Source organism: Schistocerca serialis, chromosome 1, assembly GCF_023864345.2.
Source record: "Schistocerca serialis cubense isolate TAMUIC-IGC-003099 chromosome 1, iqSchSeri2.2, whole genome shotgun sequence".
NCBI lineage: Eukaryota > Metazoa > Arthropoda > Insecta > Orthoptera > Acrididae > Schistocerca > Schistocerca serialis.
This window is the reverse complement of record NC_064638.1, coordinates 182,642,877-182,656,217: the sequence shown is the minus strand read 5'-3', so window position 1 is coordinate 182,656,217 and position 13,341 is coordinate 182,642,877. Positions and strand designations below refer to the sequence as shown.

Here is a 13,341-nt window from a genome sequence, read left to right as displayed (position 1 = left end):
AATACGAAATTGTTAAGGCTGTCGTGGCCACTTGTTGACAAACTGCCTATTGGCTTCCGTCTCGGGTTCTTTGACCGACCATTCGCCAGCACAAGTGGCTGGCATTGTCAAAGCTTCACCCTCCATTACCGGTGGTGAACTGAGCATGGAGGGTGAAGCTTTGACAATGCCAGCCACTCGTGCTGGTAAAAGTCAGTAAAATCATTAGATGAACGTCGGCCGAAGTACCCGAGACAGAAGCCAATAGGCAGTTTGTCTTCAGATAATACAAAACAGACAGTCCACACAAATTCAGGAAGAATTCCTAGCTCTAGAAACATCGTTGTACACAGCTGTATGACATTTCATGACTAATCGATACTATCACAAGCACAAGCATAATGTAATATCTGAAGAACCCTGAACAAATAAATCTTATATTACAGTAAATTCAAATATTAAAACTGTGTGACTATATTAGCTAAATATGTAGTACAAGTGGGTAATGGCACAGGCTAATATGTCACATGGAACAACTGGTGAATGTGATGAACAGGCAAAAAATAGTGGAAGGGGGGGGGGGAGGAGTGAAAAAGTCTAAAGAATGTGGGTGTGGAACAGTTATAACAAGCTTGTTAACTATTGGTGAAAGAAATAATAACTGACTGCTGATATTTTTCTAATAGTGAGTAATGGAACTCTGTTGGTCGTTAAGGACCAGGTCAGGATTAATTGATTGTTGTTTATTAATGGCCAGAACTTCGAGTAATATTAGTTTTCTGCCTTTACTGTTTCTACAGAGAACACCAGATTTCACAGCATGTGAATGACATTCTTTCAGAGCATGTTCAGCAAAGGTTGAATCTTTCTTTTTCAGTCTCCAGACCCTTTCATAATTATTTCTCTGACCACTGGATAATTCGTTGTTGTAGCCAATCCAGACCCACATTCCATAGACTTCTTTCTGCCCCCCTTCCCTCCCCATTTTTTCGGCCCATTCATGACATTAAAGTGTGTACATACTATTTAGTGGCGTGTACTACTACTCACTTGCACAGCTTATTCGGGTTATATACGGATGTATTTTTAATATTTGAATATACTCTAATGTAAGATTTATCTCTCCAGAATCTCGTTAGGTGTTACATTATGCCTGTCTCTTGTGCCGATATAGCCATAAAATGTCACACATCTTTGTACAACAAAGTTTGTGCAGCTATGAACTGTCGCTGAAGTTATGTGGACTATCTGTTTAGTATTAAGTTCTCTGACCATGGCCTAAGAAGCCGAAAGCCGGTTCATAACGAACTATTAAATAAATATTATTGCGCAACGTTTACCTTGTGTATTCAAATTACTGAAGAAAAATACAGTTAACGATGATCATTTTTATCATCTCGTCGAAATGGACCTATATTCCTGGAATATTCAGTGGAATAAAATGGCTCTAGACCCTGAGCCATAGTGCGTACTCGCAGGTGGTGAGACCAGTCGACCTCTCCTTGAGTCTGTATCTTCGTTTCGTGACTGACTGTGAGTGTGAAGCGTGAACCTGCGCAGGCAAAGCGCGCGTTGCTGCAACTGTCCGCTCCCCAGAGGCAGAATAACCGGTTTCTCCTTCCTGTGACTAGCCCGACCCTGACCGCGTGCCTTTTTGTGCCACGCCCCCGTGGGAGAGACGCCGGCCGTCCGTTGCAACAGAAACGCGCCGTCGAATAGCTGCTCCTGCACAGTGCTGGACTGCTGCGTCACAGGCAGACACTGGTGAGTACCTTCTGGACAAAGTCTCGAGGTCAGCGACGCGTGAGGTCTGTAATTACACTATCATATTTATTTGTCAAATATTTATGTCAAAGAAATTTGATGGTGTAATAGGGAACTTCGTCAAATCTCGCCTGTCGTCAAATGAATATGATCAAATCTAGGGCCTCGCCGTAGATTTGATCATAAAAGTCGTTCGTCTTCTATTGACTGCAATGTGAAATGTAACCGCTTCGAGCGCTGGCGTCGCTAAAGCTAATTGACGTCTCTGTAGTGTGTTTGTAAAAATTGCTTCACAGTTGGTTTTTTCCTTCGACTCTTTTATTTTTTTAAACAAACTTGCTTCGACTAGGATGGGGGGGAGGGGGGTGTAAAAAGGGGCACAGTGCATCCTTTTAATTGTGCGTTGATGGGCAGGTGAAATATGCTGCAGGCGAATTCATGTTCACAATCACAGCTACAGCCATCCACCTCTAAATCTGGCAACTTCCAGGCAGTTATTCAGCAAGCCGGAATAGAGGATATGGTAGCACTCTATAATATAAAAAGTTATTTGTTAACTTTTCATCCTGCTTTGTCTATTTTTCATCTCTGTATGCCACAAGTTAAAAAGTGCATCATCGCTTTCGTAATTTTTAATTATTTTGTAGTTGTTGGAACACTAATTCCATTAATTAAATTATACCAAATTAAAAATCTTATTGTCCATATAGTGTTCTAAACATTTATTTACCTTCACATATTCCCCCTTGATTGCTCTATAAATCGCTTCACACGTTTCTGGAACTATTTTGGTTAATGTGCAAAGTGATATTCGAGTACCGTGTTGTAAACTAGAATAGCTCTCTCATGTACCAAGTAATCGCAGTGTCACAGTTTCCCTATCTTCTTCACACACAGCATTTCTCAAGACAGTATTCTGTTTTTTAATACAACAAGCCACTGCACTGAGCAAATACTGAAATACATTCTCATCCACTAGAAAGTGATTTATATGTTAATACCTGACTTCCTCCACCTGTAGCTCTCGTAACAAATTTTGCTGAATGCTGTATTTTCTCGACGTAATACCTAGGGCTTCATCCAAGAATGCTTCCTTTTTTTCAGCCGCTTTTCTTCAAAATACACACACAATGTAACTATGGTACTAGCAACTGCACCGCATAGCAACAAGTTGTCGTCCGCTATCCTCAAATTTGAGAAAAATGTAACGACAGCGTAATACCCCTTTTTAGAGCCACGTCAAAGAAATTTGACGAATATTTTATCATATTTCTTTGTCAAAGAAATAGCGTAATACCGGCCTGACAAGGCAGATACATTCATGGAGTCATTGCTTTATCGATTCAAACACAGTATCTTACAAAACACTGATCCAGGTTAATAGGTACTCATCTGAAGTCCGTTTTAGACGAGTGGCTTTCTGGCCAAAATCGACCGCTTATTGTAGTTACGCGTCATGTGCTAGAGCGTGAAGCTACAATTACGAATACGACCGAAGATGGCAAACCGCTCTGACCCGCCACATGCGGCACCACTCGCTCACATTGTTGGTCCTCACATGTACAGTTATAGCCGTGCGACTTTAGGCTGCGCACCTGCCAGCGAGCATGCACGTGCGCAAAACCGTGGCGCTCAGATGCATGGAGTGAAGGGAAGTCGGCGTTCAGGAGTCGCACGGGCAAGCATCTGCGTGTGCTGAAACATGAGCGTATATATCGGCCCCAATGTGGCGTGTGGAGTTTCGTCAGTTCTAAAATGTTGCGTGGCGTGTGCTTGGCGAGTACGATAGTTGCAACCATGTTCCGTACGTAAACGCTTCAAAAACATATTGTTATTGGCACTGCCGCAATAGGTATTGCAGCTGTGAACATGAACCAAGCAAACGTCCTAAGGAGCACACTTACCGTCACAATATACACCACTGCCATTAAAATTGCTACACCATGAAGATGAAGTGCTACAGACACGAAATTTAAACGACAGGAAGAAGATGCTGTGATATGCAAATGATTAGCTTTTCACAGCATTCACACAAGGGTGGCGCCGGTGGCGACACCTACAACGTTCTGACATGAGGAAAGTTTCCAACCGATTTCTCATACACAAACAGCAGATGACCGGCGTTGCCTGGTGAAACGTTGTTGTGATGCCTCGTGTAAGGAGGAGGAATGCGGACCATCACGTGTCCGACTTTGACAAAGGTCGTATTGTAGACTATCGCAATTGCGGTTTACCGTATCGCGACACTGCAGCTCGAGTTGGTCGAGATCCAATGACTGTTAGCGGAATATGGAATCGGTGGGTTCAGGAAGGTAATGCGGAACTCCGTGCTGGATAACAACGGCCTCATATCACTAACAGTCGAGATGACAGGCATCTAACCCGCATGGCATCTAACCAGCATGCCACGTCTCGATCCCTGAGTCAACAGATTGGGACGTTTGCTAGACAACAACCATCTGCACGAACAGTTCGACGACGTTTGCAGCAGCATGGACTATCAGCTCGGAGACCATGGCTGCGGTGACCCTTGACACTGCATCACAGACAGCAGCGCTTCCGATGGTGTACTCAACGACGAACCTGGGTGCACGAATGGTGAAACGTCATTTATTCGGATGAATTGAGGCTAGGTTTACAGCATCATGATGGTCGCATCGGTGTTTGGCGACATCGCGGTGAACGTACATTGAAAGCGTGTATTCGTCATCGGCATACTGGCGTATCACCTGGCGTGATGGTACGGGGTGCCATTGGTTACACGTCTCGGTCACCTCTTGTTCGCATTGACGGCACTTTGAACAGTGGACGTTACATTTCAGATGTGTTACGACCAGTGGCTCTACCCTTCATTCGATCCCTGCGAAACCCTACATTTTACCAGGATAATGCATGATCGCATCTTCCAGGTCCTGTTTGGGCCTTTCTGGATACAAAAATGTTCGACTGCTGTCTTGGCCAGCACATTCTCCAGATCTCTCACCAATTGAAAACGTCTGGTCAATGGTGGCCGAGCAACTGGCTCGTCACAGTACGTCAGTCACTACTCTTGAAGAACTGTGGTATCGTGTTGAAGCTGCATGGGTAGCTGTACCTGTACATTCCATCCAAGCTCTGTTTGAGTCAATGCCCAGGCGTATCAAGGCCGTCATTACGGCCAGAGGTGGTTGCTCTGCGTACTGATTTCTCAGGATCTATGCACTCAAATTGCGAGGAAATGTAATCGCAGGTCAGTTCTAGTATAATATATTGGTCCATTGAATACCCGTTTATCATCTGCATTTCTTCTTGTTGTAGCATTTTTAATGGCCAGTAGTGTAGCTGGCGTTCCCCAGGGAAGTGTTATAGGCCCTCTGCTGTTCCCGATCTACGTAGACGACATAGGAGACACTGAGCAGTCCTCTTAGATTGTTTGCAGATGATGCTGTCATTTGCCGTCTTGTAAAGTCATCAGATATGAAAACCAACTGCAAAATGATTTAAACAAGATATCTGTACGGTGCAAAAAGTGGCAATTGATTCTAAATTATGAAAAGTGTTAGCTATCCACATGAGAATAAAAGATTTTTCGGTTACACAATGAAGCACACAAACATAAAGGCTGTAACTTCAACTAAATACTAAGGGATTACAATTATGAATAACTTCAGTTGGAACGATCACATAGATAATGTTGCTGGTTAAGCAAACCAAAGCCTGTAATTTATTGGTAAAATACTTAGAAAATGCAAGAGTTCGACTAAAGATACTGCGTATACCACTCTGGTCCCCTCCTTTCTGGACTGTTGCTGTGCGGTGTGGGATCGGCATCACATGGGACTGAAGGAGGACATCGAGAAAGTTCGAAGAACGGTAGCTCGATTTTGTATTATCGTAAAATAAGGAAGAGAGTGCAATGGACATGATGCGTGATTTAGAGTGGCTGTCAGTAAAACAAAGGGGTTTTTCGTTGCGGCAGAATCTTCTCATGAAATTTCAGTCTGCTACGTTCTCCTCCGAATGCGGAAATATTCTGTTGGCTCTCACATATATAGCGATAAATGTTGAAAATGATAAAATAAGAGAAATCAGAGTTCTCACAGAAAGATTTGTGCTCGTTTTTATCGCGCTCTGTTAGAGAGTGGAAGCCGTGGAGAAATAGTTTGAAGGTGGTTGGATGAACCTCGCCACGCACTTAATGGGGACTGCAGAGTAATCATGTAGATACTTCTTTGATTAAAGAGCTGTGACACGATTACCGAATTATCGAATCTATTTAAGAATGATACATTGTTGGACACTGTCAAGAATATAAACAGCTGGAACGACACAGTTAAGAAGAACAGCGTTTCTACAGAGCTACAGCCTACAGCTATTCTCAGATTTTTGAATACGGTCACTCCCTCGCAGGTTTAAAATTTGCCCAGATAGTCGTTGTCTGAAGTAATTCCTGAGATATGAGAAGTACTTTATGATGCATAACGCCTAGAGGACACGAGGATAAACAATTAAAAGTGCTAGCTATTGTATCAATATTTTTAATTAAGAAATAATTGAAACTTAGGCGGAGGAAAAGTCGCACAGACTTCCAAGTAAAATTTTTAGTGGCATCACTGCTTGAAAACGAGAAAGAAGACTAGGCACTTTTGTTACGCTGTGGTCATGTAATTACTGAGTTGGTGTAGAACATGTTAAGGGATGTAGTGCTTTGATCTGGGACAGAAATCTGTTAGATGCAGAATGAGACGAAAGAGAAAAATCTGTCGAAGCATGGAATGCTGCTGGTAACAGCCTACTACATATGTTATTATCACACAGATATGTGTAGTCAAAGTTTCAGGAAGATCTTGACAAGTTTTGTGGCGCAGTAAACAAAACGAAGCCGAATTATTATGCTGTCACTGTGGTATCCATAGTTCCAGTGCCACAGCGTAAGTTCGCACTACGGGAGCGGAAGATTTTCGCCGACACAGCACCCTCTAGCCGAGGCTGTTGCAGATCGGCGGCTCCGTTGTGTGCCGCGGAGCTCTCCCTGCTCCAGGGAGCCGTGTCGCTCCCTGTGGCCATTCAAGTGGGCCGGCACGTGGCACGTGGCACGGCTGGCTGAGGCAGGCGGCAAGGCAAGCGTTTTGATGTGCCAGCTGCGTCTTACAAGATCGACAACCTTATACTTTTAGCTGCTAACACGTGGTGACATGCTAAACCAGGAAATACGATGTTCAGGAAATAATTAAGAAACAACTGTTTTACAAGAAATTGCATACTAAATTTATTGGGCCTCTGTAGCTTGACATTTTCTTTTCATTACAAGATCGGAAACATCAGGCGTAAAAGTGTTCGCAGCGTTAATGCGGAGGATGGCCTTCATTGTTGCATCCTGAAGAAACGATCGTTCATTACTGTTTACTCTTTTCATTGCTGAAAAAAGCTGCTCACAGCAATACGTAGATCCAAACATGCACATGATCTGAGCGGCATTGTTGTGAAACTTGGGAAATGTTTTTTGTTGTAATGAACGATACCATCGTGACAAATCCAAAGTGTTGTAATACCTCTCTTTCAACAAAGTTGGATTTTGCAAATCGACAATCTCCAATTGAAGTGACGATGACAAGTCATCGGGGGAAACTGAAAAAGGAGTTCTGAACACCTTAAGTTCCATTTCCCAACTAGTGAGGTCTCTGAATCGTGTTTCAAACGACGTGATGAGCTGCTTTAACTTTCCTTGGTAATCGCCGAAAGTAGTACCTTCAGGTAAAGAAGCAAGACGATTGAAGAACGTTAAATGTCCATTACTCATCTGCCTCTCAAATAAACGTAACTTTTTCACACGCTTTGATCTGGTCGTGCATGTCAACGAATAGCTGCCCTTCGCCCTGCAATGACAGATTTCAATTATTCAGATGCACAGTTATGTCAGCTAGGAACGCCAGATCTGATATCCATTTCATATCTTTCAGACAACGCATTTCTGCCCTTTTCATTTCGAGAAGAAGGGATATTTCCTCACGAATGGCATAGAAAACATCAGGAACTTTTCCCCGACTCATCCAAAGAACTCTACTGTGGTATAAGGTATATCCCCGTTCTCCGCTTCCATATCTTTCAGGAATCCTTTGAATTGGCGATGATTCATACCGTGACGCCGCACAAATTCACACACTTCACATCTTTCATTAGGCTACCTAGCTCTGTTTCAGCACACAGTGCCTCTTGGTGAATAAAACGATGAAGAGTCAAAATGTCTTTCCCGAATTCGTTCCTGAGTTTATTTTTCAAACGAGAAGCAAGACCTTGGTGACGCCCAATCATTTGTGGTGCATCGTCTGTCGCTACAGAATGGAGCTTATCCCACGGCAAATTCATATTGTCCACTGATTCACAAACAGCTTCAAAAACGTCACGTCCTGTTGCGGTGTAATCGAGGGGTACCACATCCAAGAGTTCTTCAGTTACTTGCAGCTTCATGTCGACACCACGCACAAAGACTGCAAGATGAGCACAGTCCGATATGTCGGTGCTTTCGTCAAGCGCTAGCGAAAATGCAACAAAGCTCTGCGCCTTTTTCATGAGCTTTTGAGCTGTGTCTGTAAATCCGCAGCCATGTCCAGGATTCGACGAGACATTGTTTGCCTCGACAGGCAAACCCCTTCACTTGCTGCACCTCCCTTGGAAACAAACATTCTGCGACTGCTACCATGCACGATTTTGCGAGTGGTCCCACCGAAAACGGCTTGCCACTCGTCGCAATGATGTGAGCGACCCTGTAGCTTGCTCGAATTGCAGATTCAGTAGTGTTTTCTCCGCTCTCATTTACCTGAAAATTATAAACTCATTTCAGAACACGAACTATGTTGCATGTTTTGATACCCTCCGTATTAGGAAACCGTTTTTAAACTTACATCTCCTGGTATGTCTTTCTTCAGCCTGGTTAGCAGTTCTCTGCGTGCAACGCCTCATACCTGATCGTAGTGCGCTGCGTGAAGACGTGTATAATGTCGTTGATTACTGTACCTCTTCGCAGAATTAAATACTTTATGACATACAAGACACTGCGGACGACCATGCCTCTCAGTGAATAGAAAGGTATTCTCCAATAGAGGTACAGGGCTCCCGCGGCTAGTAATAGCTTTCATAGAACACGGATTATTGCGTCAGTTGCGGCTGCATGCGGCCGGGGGGCAGTGAGTTCGCTTTCCCCCTCCACGCGGGCTCCGAGCTGCCGCAGTGAGAGCTCCGGAGCGCTCCGGCTCCCTGGAGGTCGGATGGAACAGCCTGCTCTAGCCGGCGCTGTGCAGCTCTACGAGCGCCGCTCCACTTTCGCCCCAGTTCATGAAGAGCAGACGGCCGGGAACCATCGCTTTAGCTTATCTTGCCATTGAGACTTTCTTATCTGGACTTTGGCTGCACTCTTAAGTGCTCATAGCCTAAAGTTATGTATTATGTTTGCATATGTTTATACTATAGTAAAACCTCTTTTACTTTACTTGCAGGGCCGATGTGCTTTGCCACACCTGCTCCTACTCGCTTCCAACATTCGGCCTACCTTTAAAAAAAAAATGGTTCAAATGGCTCTGAGCACTATGGGACTCAACTGCTGAGGTCATTAGTCCCCTAGAACTTAGAACTAGTTAAACCTAACTAACCTAAGGACATCACAAACATCCATGCCCGAGGCAGGATTCGAACCTGCGACCGTAGCGGTCTTGCGGTTCCAGACTGCAGCGCCTTTAACCGCACGGCCACTTCGGCCGGCTGCCTACCTTTCAAATTTCAGGAGCAGACCCTCGCGTCACCTTCCAGGAGGGATACAAAAGACACTTTACCGTACAGTTTTAGGCGGGGAGTGCTTTTAACTATGGTTGCGTAAGATATGGGTAGAGGTCGGGCCTGAATTACCACTGTCAGCCGCAGCAAACAATTGCGCTGTAGCCACTACCAGTCTCCACTGCGTTGTAGATTACTTTTTCTACCTAATCTTGAAATGTGTGAAGAGCCTAATCCTAGTATATAAAAGAAGTCCAATGGGACTCTCGCCACATCAAAAGGAATCAGCGATTCCGAAGAGCATTATGTCAGTTCTGTTTTCGTGGAAACACAGAACGCAGTCGAGGACGGCAGCCCTCCCAGAAGGAGGCGAAGATTATTCCCTCAGCACCACTCCTCTCCCCTCGGGTAATCTAAGTTCTTGTTTGTTTACATTCGCGGCCGATTGCCACGATATACTATCTCCATAATACTACAAAGGTGGTGGTACATGAATGTAATCGAGAGATCTGCCCTTCGCTTACTGTCGTACACTTTCTTCCGTTCCTTTCTTAATAAGCCCCAGAAGATCTGTTTTTGTTTTTTTTTTTTTTTTTTTTTCAACGTAGTCGCGGTTCGCTTCGCATTAACGCCACTAGTATCATAAGCTTCAGTCTTTCAGTTCGTATTTTTACGGCATTTGAATTCCAGTTTTCAAAAGCACCGTAGCTCTTTGTGCATATTTATAAATCCGTAAGAAAGTCATTTGACGAGAAACGGGAATCTGCCTTGATCGTGTCACGTCTGTAGGTTACTGACAAGAGCCTCAGGAAGAGTACATAAGAGAAAGTCCCGTCACGTACTGTAGGGAACAGACAGAAGAATGTACTGAGGCGGACAAAAGTATTCAGACATTGGGAGTAAACGTATATGTTCTTCAACTTGAAACATATATTTTATGCTTTACAGATGTGTAGTACATATGTCAGTCTGAATATAAGCAGAACAACAAGTAACAAAACACACCTTATGTAAAAAAAAAAGAAAATAGAAATATACAGTGGGCAAAAGTATTCACTCAGCAGTCAGTCTTTGGTAATGCGTCCCTTACTCTGTACTACAGCTCTCAGTCCTTATGGCATCGAGTAAAAACCTTTTTCGTTATATCCGAATCGATATCACCCATTCTTGTTCTATCAATGCACGCAAGTGTGTCAAACTGCTCACATGTCGTTTGTGTAGTGTCGTTTTGAGTTCATTGCAAGATGATCTCGATTGGATTGAGTACGAGAGCCTCCGGTGCGGTAGTGGGGCGATGAGGCGTGTTGTATTCGATCCACTGTTTGACATTTTCCGCAGCATGCTTAGGATCATTGTCTTCTTGGGTATAAAATTCATCTCCATAAGCCAACTTCGCAGCACTTCTCGTCAGAATGTATGTTTGAATGTATCGAGATAGACAAATTTGTTCATGGTGCCTTCAATAAAGAAAAGCTCGCCAACACCTTCTAGAAGACATGCATCCCCACACCATCACACTGCCGCCTCCATGTTTCATGGTTGCTTGCATGTTTTTGGAATCCCATTCTGTGTTTGCTTGACGCCACACTAAACTGCGTACATCCACGTGGCTCAAAGTAAATTTGCATTCATCACTCCACAGAATCTTGTCCCAGAAGATTGCATCCTTGCCGACAAATTCTTCTGCAAAAGCCATCCGCTTTCTTGTGTTACACCTACTGACGAACGGTTTATGCCTTAGCACTCTGACATTGCACCCAGCACTGTTCAGGCATCTGCGCACTGTTCTAACACTAGCTTCAATACCGACGCCTTCTGCCAGTTGTGCCGCTATAGCAGGGGCCGTCGTCTGCTGGTCGTTTTCCACCGCTCGAACTACCTTCCTCTTGTCTCTGTTCGTGAGTTTCTGAGGACGCCCCTGTCGTGGACGATTGACGAGAGTTTTTTCTTCTTTCCATTTGTGGACGGTACTAAATATAGTTTTTTGGCCTCGGTTGACGCCCTTGACTATTTCTGCATATGATTTTCCATCACTAGGCAGCCGCACAATAAGCATTCGCTCTTCCACTGTCGTTTCCCTACCTTTCCGAGGCATGGCACTTCGTTGGTCTTTTTTGGCGGGACCCTTGCTTTCTGTAGTACGAGCAGCGGCCTAGCGTACAATTGTTAAGGCTTTCGTGGCCACTTGTTGGCAAACTGCCTATAGGCTTCTGTGTCGGATTCTTCGGCTGACGTTCATCTAATGATCTCTACAGCCAGAACTTCCGTGTCGGCGAATTTTATTACGTTCTGGCTGTAGAGAAGCACTATCACACGCGCTTGTTCAGAGAATTATTAGAAATACAAAAACGCGCGAGCAGTTTCAACAAGAAAGAGGAAAGCCTAAAGGTAAACAGATCTTGGCTTCCAGTAATACATCGAACGACTGCCGCAGGTAGCAAGAGGAGAACCGCACCAGAAATGACAGCGGAGAAGCCCTCGGACGTTGGCGTGCCAGGTACATATAGTCTGCGGCCGCGAGCTCGGCTCCATTTCACCACCGGCAATGGAGGGTGAAGCTTTGACAATGCCAGCCATTCATGCTGGCAAAACATCAGTAAAATCATTAGATGAACGTCGGCGGAAGAAGCCGAGACAGAAGCCAATAGGCAGATTGTCTAGCGTACAATGACTGCTTGCTGCAGACGAGTTGTGCCTTCAGACTGCTGTTACCTCGACAAGCGAGGTGGTGTCTGATTACTTTTGTCCCGCGTGAAACACACGCCTGCGATGGTAACACGGAACTAATCGTTCCAGATAGAGCGTGCGCTGAAATTCGCATAGTCGACGTCTTTCGAAATGTTCCCTGCATTATGGCACATAAGTAGATACACATTCCGTGTACGCGTCAGTCACAATGGACCGTGAGGTACGTATGCGACCTGTGTCTGAATACTTTTTCCCGCCTGTATACGAGAGAACGCATAGTAGCATGCGTGATAACGCCACACTCCTGGCGTGTTCGTCTAAATGCTCAGGTGACCAAATGCGGGACGCACCTGACCGCCGCCGGCTTAGCCGCAAAAGTACGTGGCTGCTGTGACTGCGTTCACATTCACTGCCTTTACATCCGACACATCTTCCCAAAGACGAAAACCGAATTTCGGAAACCGTTTTTCGCGGTCGTGTTCACGTGTTAAGGCATGCAGCGGATCGGCTAGCTCCGTAAAATATGGCGCCTGCATAGCACTATCGCCTCTTATTCTTATACCATAACCTCATAGTTGGAGGCAGTTCGTATAGTGAAATTATTTTTATTAGAGCATTTACAGCATAAAGAAGTAGAGCAGTGTTACCCTCTGAAAGGAATTTCGTTATGTTGATCGTGATGTACCTAACGGGGAAGTCTTATCGGAAGTGAACGTCAGAACTACGTAAATATTTGAACAGTGACGAACAATAATTTACCTATCCACAGTGTCCAAATGATAATGAAAACGGTCGCCAGCCTAATGAATACCGTTCTTGTTCAAGAAACTGAAAATAAGTAACTTCAATTGGCAAACACAGCATATACTTTGTCAAACGAGAGTCCAATGAACTCTGGGACCTGCATATGTTCACGTTAAGGCTGGAGCTGACAGAGCAAAGCAAACTGTTTGCATAAGTATAACAGATAACGAAACACACAATTACCTTGAGGACTTCGTCAAACTGAATGGTCTCAATAACGTTACTATTAATATTCACTGTAGAATCGTAAATTGGACATAGGTTCAATATTACTTTTCAAACATATTCCAACGTGACATGAAATGTGGATATGGTTCACAGCAAAATTAGTTATTGTGCATAGATTACGTCTCTCACTAC

General features: G+C 44.3%; 1 protein-coding gene across 3 annotated transcripts in view; it reads left to right on the top strand.

Moving 5' to 3' along the window:
* Nucleotides 1-1,646: 1,646 nt before the first annotated feature.
* LOC126465241 (probable cytochrome P450 6a13) overlaps nt 1,647-13,341 on the top strand; it is a 93,155-nt gene continuing 81,460 nt past the window's right edge. For 2 of the 3 annotated variants that reach the window (XM_050096293.1, XM_050096292.1), the window contains exon 1: nt 1,660-1,743. The gene's annotated coding sequence lies outside the window, so the exon portion shown is untranslated. Of the gene's footprint in view, nt 1,744-13,341 lie in introns of all 3 variants that reach the window. The other variant, XM_050096291.1, reaches the window with a different exon arrangement.